We start from the raw sequence: 17666 nt of genomic DNA, 5'->3' as shown, positions 1-17666 counted from the left end.
TGTAAACTCCCTTCTCTTTAGCTTTGTTGGAGTTGCCCTTAGGAGACTTTTGGACATTGTCCTTCCCCTTAGGCTCATTGGAACCCTTATTTTCCGGGGGTCCCTTATTATTTTTTTTAGCCCCCGTTTGGAAATTGATTCGAGAGGCCACCATAGTGTGGTGTATTACCCCCGATATGGTACGTGGCCTTTGGGAGTTGACATACTCCGCCATTTCTTCGGTTAAGCCCGCACAAAACTGTTGCTTTTGATCTCCAAAATCCAACTTTTTGAAGACAGTGGCTTTGAGTTGTAGGTCCCAAAATTTGTCTACATATTTGTGGATAGATTCATTGGGAGAGAGCTCTAAGCTTCGCCATTCGGTGAGTACTTTGTCTTTGGCATCGGTGGCCAAAAACTACTTCATAATGGAAGCTCTCAAAGCTTTCCATGTTCGTGGAGCTTCACCGTTGGCTCGTAGGCTAGACCACCATTGTGTGGCGGACTTTTGAAAGTGCATAGCTACATGGCGTAGCTTAGAGGACTCCGTGAAGCCCTCATCTCCAAACGCCGCATCGAATTGTTGGATAAAGGCCAAGACTTTGTCCGTAGAACCAAAGGTACCATCATAGGTAAGGAAAGAGATGCTCTTCCCTCCCTCTTTGAATTTCTTCAACTTGGACGACCTCTTCCATGCGGCATAGGATTTCCTATGACCTCTTGTTTTTGATGGTTCAAAGGTTGCACCCTCACTTTCTTTAGAAGGTGAAGGATTTGAAGAAGGTGGAGAAGAGGGTGACCTCTTTCTCGCCTTTTTCTTGTCTTGATCTTTGTCGTCTTCACCATAGCTTTCATAAGAGGAAGAGGATGAAGAAGATGGAGAAGAGGGTGTCCTCTTTCTCGCCTTTTTCTTCTCTTGCTTTTTATCATCCCTCTTTGAATTATGGCGTGGAGAAGAGTGTGATGGTCTTCTCCGCTTTGGTGGTGATGGAGAGCGTTTACTTCGCCGTTTTCGTGGAGCCATCTCCACCGAGGTGGCGGGAGACTCGCTTCTTTCTTGTTCCTTCGGTGGAGGCTCTTGAGTTCTCCTTTGGGAAGGAGATGCATTATCAAGAAGTAAATTCTTGAGCCCTTCATATGGATTCTCTTCTTCTTCCCGACTTGGAGAGAGACCTCTTTTGGTAGTCTCACAAGGAGGCTTCCTAGGTGTTCTCTCGTCATGGTGATGAGCTTGGAGAATCCCGTGAGCACGGAGCTGCCGTTGCACTTCACTTTGGAGAGATGGATTGCCCATGGCTTGTTGAAGCCTAGAAACAAGATAGTTAACAAGCATTGAAGCATCATGAGTAGCTTGCTCATGAGCAAAATCAAAGTTATCAACATTAATTTCACTCTCTTTACTATTGTCAGCCATTCTAACAACTTTTAGGTGTAAACGTTTTAGGTGTACTTTGGCACTTCAAGCCCTAGTTGCTACCTCTTTACCCCTTTAGAAAAAGCACTCAAGCTACTGTACCCGCGGGTTGAATACCATTAATTGCAAGGAATAGAAGAGAGGGTCTTTCGACACCAAAACAACACCGGCTCCTGTCAAGCTTCTAATAGCTCAATAGTGGTTAAGCCGTAGGCAAGCCCTGTAGGACTCCACTATTAAGACCATAGCTCTCGACGGTGATGCCCCGTTAACTGCACGAAGGCAGGCGCACTGCAAGGCTGAAAAGTCCCTATTCTACTTACTCAAAGGCAATTAATAATACCAACCATTTGTAGCTAGCTTGAGGACCTCCCTTCTTGAGCAAGAAAAGAGAAACCTTGAGCTCTGATACCAATGTAACATTTAATGGCCTAATAACTTATGTGTAGCGGAAATTAGCATGAACATAGTGGGCATTTCATTAGAATAGATTCCTAATGAGAATTACAAGAGTGCTTGGGTGGAGAGAGCAACAAAAAGCATAACACCTAGTTAGATAGCATCGACAATACTTTCAAAAGAGAGAGCAATTAAGCTATTGAAAACAGTTGAGGACCGGATTTTCATGGAGCCTTTCCCCCCTCCAAAAGGCTTTGTATTATGGTTTCTCCCATCAAGAGAGACATTGTACAATACAATTCTTTGTGTTCCTTCAATACTAGCTAGTGCAATGAAGATGGAAACTTCATGCACTAAGCAAAACACTTAACAAACACAACTTGAATTATCCCCGTTCTCTGACCCAAGACCTCACACACCTTCGAAGATGGTGAGAGCTAGCACTCTATGAGAGTAGATTGAGAGGAAGAAGGAGTATCTTACGAGAAAGATGTACATCTCCTCACATAATCACTCATATGTAGCATAGCTTAGCTTAGTAATTATCTTGGTAGAGGAGATGAGCATGCATTGAAGCCTGGCTCTTGGTTGGATTTGCATCCACATGCCAAGAGAGTGTTGATGTAGGCTTCTATCTCACACGCTTGGAGTAGGTGATGAGTTCTCCGTTAAAGCTTGGGAAGAGATAGTCTTCTCTTTCTTCACAAATGAGCTTGTATGAGTGTGTGTGGGATACTGCCTTGCAAAAATCAGCCCCCTCTCTCTCTTGGGCGAGCCCTCTTGCTAAATGCTCTTCCTGAAGCCTCATTGGCCCTCCCGAAGTCAAGCCAATTACAATTAAGCAGCATAAGTGATAGCCTTCTGACATGTGTCCCCCTTTCCCCTTTTGTGAGAGCTTTAGGTAATTAAATAATTAAACTAAACTCTCATTGGACCCCTTTTCCTCCTGGCCAATAGGAATCAGGCAAGCCATGGGGCTCCTGAATGCTCATTGGACCCCTTGGGAGACTGTCCAATAGTCTTCTAGGAGACTTAATTCTCATTGGTTTCTTTTATTAAATGTTTTTAAATTAATTAAACTAGATTGACTCCAAGGGTCATCCAATAGAAATTGGGCACACCTTGTGGGCATCTGGCCTAGGGAGCTGACATGTGTCCCTCATTCCCTTTGTGTAAAGGGAGCCTGTGTGTGTGTGTGTATGTGTGGCTTTCTCTCTTATCCCCTACCTTTAGGGCTCGCCCCCTCCCATGTAGGGATGTGCAAAGACTTTTAGGGCACACACAAAGCATCCAATTTTCCGTAGGGTTGACCTTTGGACACAACCTTTGAATTTTGGAACCTTAGCATTTTGGAAGTCTTAATGGGCTGTACCTTAGGGTCTTTTTAGCCCATTGTTGCACATGGCTCTTTTGCAGATGGCCCCCCCCTTTGGATCCCTACTATGGCCGGTCTGCTAGCTTAACCAATATTCTAGCTTTTTCTCCCCTGGCCTTCCCCACATTAAATGATCAGTTTAATATGAGAAAATCATTTAGGAGAATTAGATATTGATTATTATGACATTCTGCAATTGTATTTTCCTTTCTTGGTCTATACTTTACGTCAAGGTCATATTGCTGTAATAGCTCTATCCATCGTCGTTGTCGCATATTTAGAATAGGTTGAGTAAAAATCCATTTTAAGCTCTTGTGGTCTGTAACCAGCTGCAACTTGCGCCCAAGAAGATAATGTCTCCATAACTTCAGCGCATGAATAACTGCTAAAAGTTTCAAATCATGAGTAGGATAATTCTTCTCATGATCTCTCAGCTTTCGCGAAGTATACGCCACTGGTCTTCCTTCTTGAGTAAGAACCCCGCCTAGAGCAAATTTGCTAGCGTCGGTTGCTACTTCACATTCCTTGCTGAAATCTGGAAGCTTTAAAATAGGAGCTGAGACCAAGAACTCTTTTAGTTTAGCAAAGCTAGACTCATGCTCGGTCTTCCATTCGATCCTCATTGACATGCATAGTCCTTGACAAAAATCGTGTACCATCCCGTTATTCCAAGAAATCCTCTTACTTCGCTGACAGTGGATGGTTGAGGCCAATCAACGACTTTGTCTGGGTCCACCGAAATCCCTTCAGCCGATATGACAAATCCAAGATAGTTGACCTTTGGTGAGCAAAAAGTGAACTTGCTCTCTTTAGCGTAAAGTTGGTGCTCCCGAAGAAGATCAAGTACTTTGCGAACATGTCCTTCGTGATCTGCCTCGTTCTTAGAATAGATCAGAATGTCATCAAAGAAAACCAAGACAAAATCATCCAGGTAAGGTCTGAAAATATCCTGCATAAGTCGATTGAAGCTTGCAGGAGCATTTGCTAGACCAAAAGACATTACTGTGAATTCGTAGTGCGCATACCTAGTGTTGAAAGCTGTCTTTGGAATATCTGATTCTTTGATTCTGATTTGGTAATATCTTGACCTTAGATCAATCTTTGTAAACATTTTGGCGCTGTGAAGCCTGTCCAAGAGTTCGTCAATCCTTGGAATTGGATACTTGTTCTTGACAGTTACCTGGTTCAGTCCACGGTAGTCTATGCATAGCCTTAAGGTTCCATCCTTCTTCAAAGAACTGGAGCACCCCAAGGAGAAGTACTGGGTCGAATGAATCCTTGCTCAATGAGTTGTCTAAGTTGTTCCTTGAGTTAGATGGCCTTTGGAAGTGACATCTTATAAGGTCTTTTTGAGATAGGTTCACATCCAGGGATAGTCTCAATCTCATGATCTACCTCTCTATGTGGCGGAAGATTCGTAAGTTCTTCAGGGAATACATCATCATACTCTCTCAACCAGTTTGGTCGAAGTGAGGTATCTGATTGGTCCACCTTGTTTAGTTTTACTGCATAAATTTGTTGACCCTTCCTTAGTCACTTCAAAAGTCTGCTGGCCTTAACTAGAGTAGCCCTAGGTCTCCCATTTTCCCCCTGGATTAAGGCTTCACTACCCAAGTTATCTGTAAAGGTAAATTTCCCTTGTGCACAATGTATGTGGGCCATATTTTGCTTTAACCAGTCCATCCCTAGTATCCCATCAAAGAATCCTAAGGGTAGGGTTCGAAATTGGGCAGAAGTTGGGTGTCCCCCTAAATCAAAATCGATTTTTCTTGCAGAATGTTGAGATACTACTTCCTTGCCGTTTGCTAGCTCTACAACTAGCTTGCTTGTTGGATACTTATCTAGCTTTAGCTTCCTCATGCATCGGGGTGAAAGAGTACTCCACAATCTATAAGAAAGTTAACTTGTTCACCTCTGAGAGATCCTGGCGTATGAATGACTGCGTATTGCTCACAACCATTGGGATTTTCAATTGCAGCATGTAGGGTTGCTCTCTCCACTGCTTCATCACCCACAGTTGGTTGTACCACTGCGGCATTCACTCTGACGGTAGCTCCACGCCCTCGCCCTTTGTTTATCCTTCCTCGTCCTCCTCTTCCATTAGCTTGGCCACGCCCACGGGTATTCAAGGGTATGGCATTGGCGTTGGTTGCCTGAATGTTCCTGGGGCAATTGGATCTGTAATGTCCATGATCGCCGCAACCATAGCATCGAACATCAGGGAAATCCATGGTTGTGGTGGTAGCCACAATAGGGCGCTGGTCATATGCTTGGTTGGCTGGTCTGCTATTCCAAGCAGTTGTCCTTGCCCTCTTTGCCCAATGATTCCTCCTATTCTGATTAACCTTTTGTACTTCGAGAGCTAGAGGTTTGGCCCTCAACAAGGCATCCTATAGTGTTGTCGGCCTGAGAGCTTCCAACCGAGTATTCAAGGGATCGATTAGTCCTTGACAGAACCTCACCACCTATTGTTCCAAGGTCATCTTAGGAGCATATCTCCGAAGAGTGACAAACTTTGCATAATATTCTTTGACAGATGAACTCAGCTGCCGAAGTGAAAAGAATTCATTCATCCTCAAGGTTCTATAGGCAGGTGGTAAATAACGTCCCATTATTGCAGCTTTGATGTCTTCCCAGGATTGGGAAGATCCCTTAATATCTAGGTCCCTGCAATGTTGCTTCCACCATATCTTGGCATCACCAGTCAAGCAGAACATCGCAAGCATGGTCTGATTTACGGGTTGGGTTCCTGCAGCTTCAAAGTAGTCATCCATGGCTTCCATCCACACTTCCGTATCTCTCTCCACATTTGCCCCCTCGCCCTTAAATATCGGAGGTTGGGCTTGCTTAAGGAGGAGCTTCTTCTCTTGCGCTGCTGAGTACAGAGCAATAGGTGGTGCCTACATGGGTTATACGAAATTCTTGATACCATTACTTGGATTTCAAAATAGACACGAGACTTTAATAAAATTTCAAAATTCCACTTTATGAAGAGACAAAGATTCAGAGACTAAAAGCACTTTATTGATGAAAATTTATTACAATAGAAACCCCTCAAGGTTCAGGATAACTGGTGATCATCTTATTACATGGCTTCATGGATTGCGTATGACATACGCCTAGGAGATGGTATTCACATGATGCACTACTTCGTTCGTGAAATAGTTCCTATACTCATTCTTGAGTGGATAATAAACTAAGATATCAAGCCGGAATTCCTCTTTTGGTACTCCAAAGGTTTTGACTCTGTTTGCTGGGATCACATTGGTGACCTTCTCCAAGAGCCATTCGTTGAGGGTTTGATTGGTGTCGTCTGAGACAGTCAGGTCTAATCGTGTAGGCACCAAGTAGAATATCTCCACCACCCTTAACTCTTCTCCCCAACGTATCTTCTTCAAATCGGTAGCCAGGCATCCTAGCTTCCGAGCGTTGATGTAGTAAACCCCTCCTGGAAATGTCCAATCAAGTTCCCATCCTTTATCAATGAGAGTGGAGTGTGGCGTATGAGCCTTCATCAATATCTCCATGACATCTCGCCTGAACTGGTAAACTGGGGATCTTCGAGCTTGTTCATAAATAAGCTCAAACACTTGGAATTTCCGATATTCGAGCACGGGGTCTTCCTGCAACACCAATGCAAGGAATTCGGATCAACTACCTATATACTTTCAGTTCCTTATTTAAATATTCAAACAATACAACTTTATTTCCCAGCCTAACCTAGGCTTGGCTCTGATACCAGGTGTGAGGTCCCCACCCCGCCATATCAAACAGCGGATCTGATGGTGAACCTGGTGGCCACTAGATCTATAGCGGAATAAAAAAAAGTGGTTTAGGGTTCAACTAGCGGACGATCTCTCATCACAAAGTAAGTCGAGCTCGAGCCTACTAGCAATGAGATCTAGCTCCACCTCGCAGGGGAAGCGTACTTAAACTATCTAGCGATCCTAAGACTCACCTTCCAAGAGGAGAGAAACCCCGAGTGCCTTTTTCCCCATGTTTTAGAGGCACGTACTCTCGAGATTTCACCACGCATCTCGTAGGCATTGGCAACCTGAGCCAAGCCCCCACTTTCCACCCCCACACTCACACTTCCTTGTGTGACCTAATTACTACCACAAAGGTTGTTCAACATAAACATTCCTTGTTTTAATTCCGAAGCACATTGTTCCTTAAGACAGCCCTTCAACCAATATTGCAAACAACACCAAGACAGTATTCTAGTAAAAATTCTACTCAAACTTATTCATTAAAATTCCAATGTTCTGGAGGTACAACATCCCCCCTCCAGCGAGAGTTCACTCCTCCCGTTGTCGCCTAGCTGCCCATACAACTAGGTATGTCCACCGCATAGAAAGCACATCATGGACACTCCCACCGCATAGAAAGCAAGACGTGGGTTCCCACCGCATAGAAAGAAAGTCGTGGGTATCCACTGCATAAAAATCAAATCGTGGATTCAAGAGCCCTTAACGAGGAACTCTGCCCCCTGTGATCAGTAGGGGGGTCAGGACTGATTCAACATTGGAAATAAAATGAACATGTCAAGCTAAATTTTCCCTAGCAGACATTCTTTCCTCTTGCAAACATCATACCCATCAATCATTTCCTTCCTACTTTAGAACTTAATGTACAATGAATTCAATGCCGAGGTTTCCGTCATATTTTTCCAACATGTTTGGGGATATGTTCATTCCTAGATAAACGTGTGCAATGTTAAATTAAACAACTTGAATGAAATTCTGACCTACCTCTTCCATTTCCTCGTCGATGGCCCGTGAGATGGCCGATATTTGATCGTCCATGGGAGCTTTTCCTTTTTCATTGTCATTGCTTGTTCCCGCCTCGCGATCGTGGGCACCACCGAAGCGAGTTCTCTTAACCGGAGCCATTTTACTCACTTCTTAAGTAATTAGCTTGGAGAAAAAGCTAAGGTTCGCAAGCGTCATAACAACCCAATAGATAGATTAACAACATCAATTAATCCCTCCTATATGAGAGGTCTAGATTTTTCCATATAGCAATCCTTATGGATGACACATAATCCTATGGGAACCGGCTCTAAAGATAATTACTCAGCTTACATGATTAAGAGTAATAGGATTTCACTAATGGAATTACCAGAGAGATGAATTAAGTATGATTAATCTCTTTCCTAGAAAATAGATGGTGCAGATTCACCTTATGCATAGGTGTGAGGAAAGTCAACTCTTAGACACTAAACGACAGATTAATTTTTCCTTAATTACATCTGAATGCATAAGAGAAATGAATTTAATTTAGCTACAATATTAATGAGTGACAGAAAGAGTGATTCTCATCAATCTACACAATTACCGGCTTACCGATTAATTACTATGCTACCTAGAGAGAGAAAATTCTAATAATCATGCACTAATCATTAATCAAGAGTGATGAATGGCTGATAATTCAGCTATGGGATGGTGATTATATAATAGAATATGGTTAAGGAGAAATTAGAGAGTAATTATAGAGAATTACGACTAGGAATAAGTATAATAGACGAGGAATTTAGATGGTAATGAAAAGAATTTACAGAAGGCATTAATTAAACCGTGGTTACCGTGATTAAGGGCTGATAATCTTCTCGATTCGCTGATCTAATCGAGCTTCTTGAGGCGAGAATTCGACAGCACCTCCCTCCTTGTTTCTCCTTCAAAAGGTGTGTGTACCGGCAGCACCTTCCTAGTGTGTGTAGGCGTGTGTGTGTGCACTATGTGTGTGTGTGTGTGTGAGTAGGCCTTTAAATAGGCTCCTACAGGCTGAAAATGGATTTGTGCTGCTATAAGCATCTGAGTAAGCACTCAATCCTTGCATGGCAAGCCTAGTTGCCTACCCACCAAGTGTCCAGTTGTGTAGTTAACTGGTTCTCACACTTAGTTGCAAGCTTGGAAACTTCCCAAAGACTCCCACAAGGCAAGAGGGCGCCCCCTAGCTGCTAAAGCTGGTCTGGAGTGGCCTGGAACCTGTTCCCACACAGTCCTTGGCTCCAGTGCCTCCCCGCTCAATTTTTGAAAAAATTGATTTTAGGCTAAAACGGGCCATACGAGTCGGATTTTGATGCCGTAAATTGCTATACAAAGCTCTAACTAAAACGTACTGGCCCGAGTACTTGCCATATTTAGCAGCCCCCGGGGTCCGAAAATGTATTTTTTTCAAATTTGGGGTACGGGTGCAGTTTTTCGAGGCAGTCAAAACTAGACGGGTCGGGCGACCAAAAACTTTCTATTTTTGGAAATTTTTTACAAAAATTATTTTAATTCACATTTCGAAGCTTTAAAACATTCTAAAAATCATGGCACTGACAGAATTTGGAAAACGGCTAAAAATAGTAACTTTTTTCATTATGTTCATTTCATGGTACAATGGTGCTCTTTTGATTGGGGTCAGAGACCTTACAATGGGCATCTATACAATGCCCGGGGGAAAAAAGCTTCTAAAGAGGGAAAAAAATGCCCCGGCGGTCCTAGTGTGTTTACACACATCACTACCACATGTATATGGTAACAAATCCCCCCTGGAGTGATGTGGTGAACGAGAGCTGGCACATGAGTAAAGGGAAGTGCCATGCCCTGAGGACATGATCAAAACGTGCATGCCAAAGTTTTGCATCTGAAATAGCCCTTGAATCTGCAATAGCATTTGCAAAATTTTGTCCACACTTGTCATACAAAGTGAGCTTATACAGCCTATGGCACAAAAGGACAGATGCAACAATTTCATCACCAAAACTGAGATCATGAACTGTATATTTGTCATCCACAAATTTGACTACAAGTCCAAGTCTAGCAAGTGCGGAAACACAGAAGAGATTCTTCTTGATCCCAGGAACATAAAGTGCATCAACAAGTGTGAAAGAACTGCCATTTGCAACAGTAAGCACAATCTTTCCAACTCCCTGAACCGGATAAGAGGCATTGTTGGCACAAGTGACTGAATTCCCATGAGGGATAGACTCGAGAGAAGTAAACAATTCACAATGTCAGGTAATGTGCTTTGTAGTACCACTGTCAAAATACCACACATGTGAATCTGCAGCAACACTGACAATCATGCATCATGGACAGAAGGATTGTAAGTGCACTCTGTGCTAAAAGCCCATTCTGCATCAACATCAACATCACAGTCTCCTTTCACAGAAGACTCAACAATGGCTGCATTTGTAGTGGAGCCAACATTTGCAGTGGAACCACCCTCTTTCTTCTTAGCCTCTTTGGCCTTCAACTTAGGACACGACTTGATCAAGTGATCATTAGCTTTACAATAATGACAACTCATCTTCTTTTTGCCCTTATCACCAGAATTGCTAGACGAAGTGCTGCCAGCAGAAGCATTGGGAATAGAAGTTTTGCCACTCGCAGCAGAACCATAAGAAGTGGCTGCATTGTTGTTACCACCCTTTCTTTGAGAAGCAATAAAAGCATGTTCAACTGCACGCTATCTAGTTCTGTTTTTTCTGGAAAGTGACTCTTGCAACAGCAATGTGCATAATGCATCAAACTTGACAACTTTAGGATTTCCTTGGGTCATCAATCTCCAAGTACTAGCAAAAGTCTGGTAGGAATCTGGTAAGGCATCAAGAACAGTCTGCACAAGGGAGAACTGTCTGAATGACTTCACCTGTAGAAATAAGTTGCTCATTGATATCCTTGACACTAGCAAGGAAAGTGTCCATATCATCTTCCTCATGCATAATCTTCGACTCTAGCTCTTTACGCAGCAAAGCAATTTTAGCCTCATTGCGACTTGCATAAAGACTAGCCAAAATATCCCAAGCCTGTTTTGTAGATTTTGCTGAGCAGATGTGAGGAACAATGGTGCGATTCACAGAAAACACAATCAATGCATGAGCCTACACATCCTTTACATCCCAACGAGCTTATTCTACCATAGGCAAAACAACTCTAATAGCAGCAATCCTTGCAGCAAGGCCTGCAACATCCTCAACATCACCTACATCCTCAGAACCAGGACGTACATCAATGCCTTGCACAATATTCCAGACGCCCTTTGACACAAGAACGTGTTGCATCATATAATCCCACATAGGGTAGTTGTCCCCATCCAACCTGTCCTCAGCAGCAAACATCTTGAACACATCTGTGTTGTTGTTGTCAGCCATGGTAAATGCTGCACATGATGTGAAAACTTCCCGAAAATAGGAGAAATGGAGCGGGAACAACACGTGCTATATAGCACAAACCGTAGAATACTATAAGGATCCTGCTATGCAAAAAACGGCACTGACAAAAATTCTGCACAAAATGACAAAATTTTCATGTGCAGACCTGCCTGTAGTGGAAACGGAGGCCGAAATGAGCCCGAATAAAAAATGTGAGCCAAACCTCACTGTAATTGACCTGTGAACGCTCGCCAAACCTCACTGTAATCGGAGAACGTGAGCAGGCATGTGCTGGAGCAGCTGGCAACTAAGCCTGGGAGGATGCAACCTGCTCTGATACAAATTGTTGGAATTAGGGTTGCAAAGAAACGCACACAGCTTGGAGAAGACGAAGGAAGCTCAAGGCACACAATAGAGAGTGTGTTACTTAGTGTGCAATGGAAAGATAGATAGCCCTAGAGTGATGGGCATATATACAATGCTCGGGGGAAAAAACCTTCTAGTGAGGAAAAAAATGCCCCGGCAGTCCTAGTGTGTTCACACACATCACTACTACATGTATATGGTAACAATCCAGTCCTAAAAAGATTTAGTCTTAGAGAGAGAGAGAGTGCACATTCAATCTAGCATAGGGATCTACTAATGTAATTAAGAGTTATGCAAGATCTGATACCACATGTAATGCCTATGGTGGATAGACCAATGAGGCATTTATCATAGTGAGAGATTCATAAAAATTTGGTGTAATAGGCACTAGTGCTTGTTCATCTATGACTCCTTTTGAATGTATGTACTTTATAGGCACTACATTATGTTCAGGGAATGGAGGTTGTTGACCCAACACTAGTTGTGGTCTTTCCATACCTATCGATGGTCTCGGTGCTGGGACCATATTAGGTTGATATCTATACATGGGTTGTCCTGGTGGTCTCATAGGCACATATTGAACATTTCCTTTATAATTTGGTCGGTAATAGCACTCATTGGTCTCATGGTTTGTCCATTTACCCTCAATAACACACCAATTTGTGGCCTAATTGGTTGTTCCGGTTGAGGTATCCCTTGCCCAGGTCCTCTCATAGGAGCTTTCTTCATATTATTCATCATTTCGTTCATCCTTTTGAGCATGTCTTCTATGGCTGTAAGTGGTGGTGCAACAACTGTTCCCACTTGTGCTTGTTTTTTGGATACTGTTTTCTCACTTTAGTATCCTTAGGGACATCTTCTTCATTGAGAATATCACAATCGTCTCCCAAGTCAATAGCATCTGATACACACTCTTCTAGGGTCGTATGCTTTTGCTATACAGTATAGCATGAAGTTCTTTGTTTAACAATCCTTCTAGAAACAATGACACTAATCTTTCTCTTGCTGGTATTTCTAAGTCAGGGCATCTTGGAATGTAGTGCTTCATCCTAGTTGCACAATCCCTAACAGACTCACCTTGTTTCTGTTTGAAATTCTAGTTGAGCTATCGTATTATGTTTGATCCCAGTTTGAAACATGCAACTACAAATCCTTGAGCTAATGTATTTAAATCCATGACTACCCTTGGTGGAATGTTTTGGAATCATGTCAAATCTTTTCCTTCGAAAGTCATTCCAAATTCCTCAAATTGAAGGTGGAAATCAAATATGTGTTCTGCTCTTAGCACTTGCTTGAAGCTAACTAAGTGGTCATATGGATCCCTCGATCCACTGTAATTTCTGACCCATTTTTGAGAATCAGCTGGTCTGACACGTCTATTCGGCTCATGTCCAACTCTTCTGATAGTTAGTCCTGTCTCAAGTCCTTCAACCCAATTCGTTGGAAATAGTGACTCATGTAGCCATGGATTGTCTTTAATGTCAATCAGTTTTCTCAGTAATGAGGTAGGTTTGGGTTTTTTAACATTGCTCCCCAAAGATCTCTTACGGAGTTCCTCTCTTAGAATATGATCGAGTCCTTTTTCCAATATCCAATCTCTTATAGAGTACCCTCGGTATTTAGTCTGTTCTACCTCCCCATGACTCGTCATAACAAAGTTATTTTTATAACAATCCCTAAATAGGTAAGATGGTAGATCTACTGAACCATTGTCTTTGATCCCAAAGATATAGATTATCTGCATGGGTGTTAACTACCCTGGCTTGGCATCAGAGGTCCATAAAAGACCCTTGACGTTCCTATTCTCCCAACTATAGACTCCAATCCTAGGATTGTCAGTGCTAAGCCGTTTCAAAGGTTTCAGATCAACTTGATAGTATCCCTCAAATTCTACAATCGGTGGACCTTCTTTTGCTGACATATCCAAAATTATTGTATTCACTTCTAACCCCCATTTTTCTATCGCATCAGAGTTTTCAACTTTTACATACCAAGTCCCGCTTTTATCCATATACATTTTTCCTTGTTTGTTTGCTCTGATTTCCTCTTTAAAATCTATGTCCTGGTCATCAATGCGAATGGCATACTCTTCATTTGGATCCAGGTAAACCTGAGCTCCATGAACATTAGCTTATATCGCACTATTGTTCCGGTTCCTGACTGAGTCGAATAGGAAGACATTTTGGATGTTGAGTCGGAATAAGTGTCTGGGACTTCTTCAAAGATAGTGCCTAATTGATCACCTTGATTCACACTCTCTTCAGTGGATACCCTACTAGAGGCCTCTCTAAGTATGCCTTGATTTGCTAGTATACGACATATCTAAAGTTCATATAGACTTGTTAAGCCCTAGATAGAGTACTTATTACTGACGGATTAAATTGTTATCCGTTTTTCCACTTGACTTGAATTCAAATCCTGTCAAGCTCTCAATTCTTTGCCTGCAACTTGGTTCCTGTGTCAGTTTTAACCAAGTTAGCAATTTTATCCCAAGGAATATACACATTTTGCTAACTATTGTGATTGGTCTATGTATATGACTTCAATTTGAGCTAAGTGAGTCAACAAATGAGACTTACAACTTCTACCCTACCAAAGAGCTAAAGGACTAATCTTCAACCTAGAAACTGAGTTAACATGTATTACATTAGGAAGAGAATGGGGTCTAGGAGGGCCTCTTTATTTGGCAGTTTAAGGAAGTCAAAGCTCTTGTATTAAGAAAGCAATCAAAGGAGAGCTTTTAAATTCAAACAAGCACAACAATTAGTTTATTTGAATTCAAATTTTCCCCCAAAATGAAATTTAAAATCTAGCGAGAAAAACTATATCAAGTAACATATCTACGAAAAGAGCTCGGCATGTAGATTATAGATCTATAATCTCCACTCAAATTGGAAATTGTATGTAGGAATTATGGAAGACCAAAAATCATAAAGTTGTTCCCCCCTTGTTTGGGGGGAAAGTGCATCCTCTACCATTCTTACACCTCGCTTACACACCCACCATTCTTGCACACATGGCATGCATCTATTCTCGTCAAAATTTTAATCACCTCCATAATCTCATGGAAAATAAAGAGGCCCTCCTAGATCTCATCCTCTTCCTAATGAATTTGGATCCGATGGAGCCCAAACTTGACCAGTGACCTTGTATTATGTTGTTCTAACACTATACAAGCTCAAAAGTTCAAAATCTTGTCTGTGGGGCTTAAAAGTAAATAATCAAATTATTTACTTTTCTCAATTTTTCTCACTTTTTAGAATTTTTTTGCCATATAGACACCTTGTTTTAGTCTCTAGAAAAGTTTCACTGAGTTTGAAAAAGATTTGTCCAAGTTACCAACTGTTTAGTATCCGCAAACTCAATTTTCAAGAATCTGGCTTAAGTCTCAATTTTGTGATCCAAATTTCACCAAATTTGATATGAGTAGTCTACTTGATATGTTTGACTTTGTGGTACACTTAGTTGTGCAAAAAATCTCAAATCTGGAGCAATTATAAAAATCACGATTATTTACCTCTAGGATTTTTTTGCCAAGATGATGATACAAATAGGTAAAGCAAATTAACTTAATCTCCCTAACAAAGTTTCACCAAGTTTGGATACATCCTGCTCAATTTGTCAACAATTTTGTGCTTGTAGACTGACTTTACAAATCTGTCCATAATTTCCACTTTAAAGATCCAAATCTTACCAAATTTGATGTAAGTGATCAATACAACATGATAGAACTTGTAGCATGCTTGGTTGGCCAAAAATATTTGAAAATAGGACAAAAGTAAATAAATCATGATAATTTACTTCTGGCAAATTCCAACACAATTTTGATCATCTGAGCATACACACATGTTAAACACTTTAAAGTAAGCCTTTGAGTCAAGTTTCACTAAATTTCACTAAATTTCACTAAATTTGAACAAGATTTAGTGAAACTCAAGTCAAAACTTAAGTTGTCCGAAATTGTCAAAAAATGTAGATAATCTGAGTTTTTGCAAACTCTTGAAAATCTACCTCGAATGTATCCTTATGCTTACCCACTGGTCCACCCATTGGAGCATAATCTCCAATCGGTTTCAATGGTTGACAGCCTTTTGGTGTTGTTTCAAGCCGTAGATCTGAAATTCTGCAACTTCATATAAACAACTCATAGATGATTCCTTTGGAGTGAGCAATGATTTGAGATCCCACCTCGGATTCTACTTACCTACTCGTAGGTTTTGTTGTACTTGGTTTGTGGAAGGTGTCCACAAATACTTGTTTTCTTGTTTCTTATGGTTTCCTGAGCCTTGATCTTATGGTTTTGTTATACTTGGGTTGTGGAAGGTGTCCACAAATACTTGTTTTGTTGTTTCTTATGGTTTCCTGAGCCTTGATCTTATGGTTTTGTTGTACTTGGGTTGTGGAAGGTGTCCACAAATACTTGTTTTCTTGTTTCTTATGGTTTCCTGAGCCTTGATCTTAAGATTTGTCTTGTCCATCAATCATTCTCAAAAGCCTAACCTAATCCTACGAGGTAATTAGCAAGTACAATCTACTCCCAAGCTACCTCTACACAACAAAAGACGACACTCTTAAGCTATGCGGTTTTAAAGATAAATTTTAACTCTAGGTGATCCTAGAAAAAGTTAAAAAACAACTACACAAGACACTCTTGTTTTGCCTAGTTTAGGTCTATTCGTCCCCGTCACGATGCCAAATGTGGATGGGTTTCCTAACCTCACTCTTATCTTAGTGCAAACATAGCAAGAACCACAAACATAATTGTCAATCCATGGGACGAAGCTGACTTGACTAGTGCATGGAGGCTACAAGAGGGTGTCAATCTCTTGGAAAAAAACGGGCAACTTGCATCTAACACAAGCTACACTCAAATGACATAAGTCATCAAAAGCTAATTTCACTAATCAACAACCAAAACATGATTGTTACAACATGAAACAACATCCGAATGTTATGAAACTTCTAGGACAAGTATATAAGACCTAAGCGCACATGCTTATGGTCTCAAATCTCGCTTTTGATGAAGTGCAAAAAATGTGATTATTAACAGTTAGTGAGATTTTGACCTAGTCGTTTCTTACCCCGAATTCCTACTTGTGATGAAATTAGGCCGCGGGTCAACGACACCAAAATCTACAGTTTATCATGATATGTTTATGTCAATGCGTAGAGTGATTACCTGTGGTTGCAACGCAATAGACGGCACTGCAATGTGACAACCCACAAGGGAGATAGAAGCACAAGAAGAACAGAAGTGAGCACCTTTAGCTCACGCTGTGTATTTCTTATCCAAAACTTAGAATTAACTTTACAAAATTGGCTTTTATACCTTAGCTAAGGTTTCTTTTGTAAAATACTAATCAATTGGGAGCTCTAACTAAAGATAAATTGATACAATCTGTAAGCTTATAGCTCCAGTTCATAAATTACAATGTCTACTTGTCACATACAAGTTACAATATTCCCGATTTATCAAAAGAATAAGTGTTTTTATAATAAATCTCTCAAAAAATGTTAATGGGTTAGCTTGCTGCTAACAGCAACCGGCTTACAGTATATATAGTGCAATTCTCACACTCAATAGGCAATGCGTTGGGAGAGGAAGAGCTTGAGAGCTCTCCAATGATGTCATTTGCCACCTGGTGTTGCTCTTGGACATTCTTGGCGATGCTTTGGTGCACTGAAGCGGCGGCTCTACCGTGCTTTAGTGATAGGTGATGTTGGGTCCACACCTTCAAGTGGGCATTCTTAGGTGCTAACATGGCACCTTGGAGGGAATTCTCACGCCTCCATAAAGGGCCACATTTTTTTATTCAAGGGGCAGTACACCGTCGTTACAATTCCAATAGGGGGGCACTCATACGTGGTGAGTATACATGACTTGGGACCCAAGCTGTCAAAAATAATAGTAGTGCACATGGAAAATAATGCTAAAAAAAAAGCATTGGTCGATCAAAAATAGAAGGAGGGTGCACACACCCTATATGGGG

Source organism: Adiantum capillus-veneris, chromosome 11 (assembly GCF_014529385.1).
Source record: "Adiantum capillus-veneris isolate H3 chromosome 11, ASM1452938v2, whole genome shotgun sequence".
NCBI classification, from domain to species: domain Eukaryota; kingdom Viridiplantae; phylum Streptophyta; class Polypodiopsida; order Polypodiales; family Pteridaceae; genus Adiantum; species Adiantum capillus-veneris.
Note: the sequence above shows the minus strand (reverse complement) of the source record.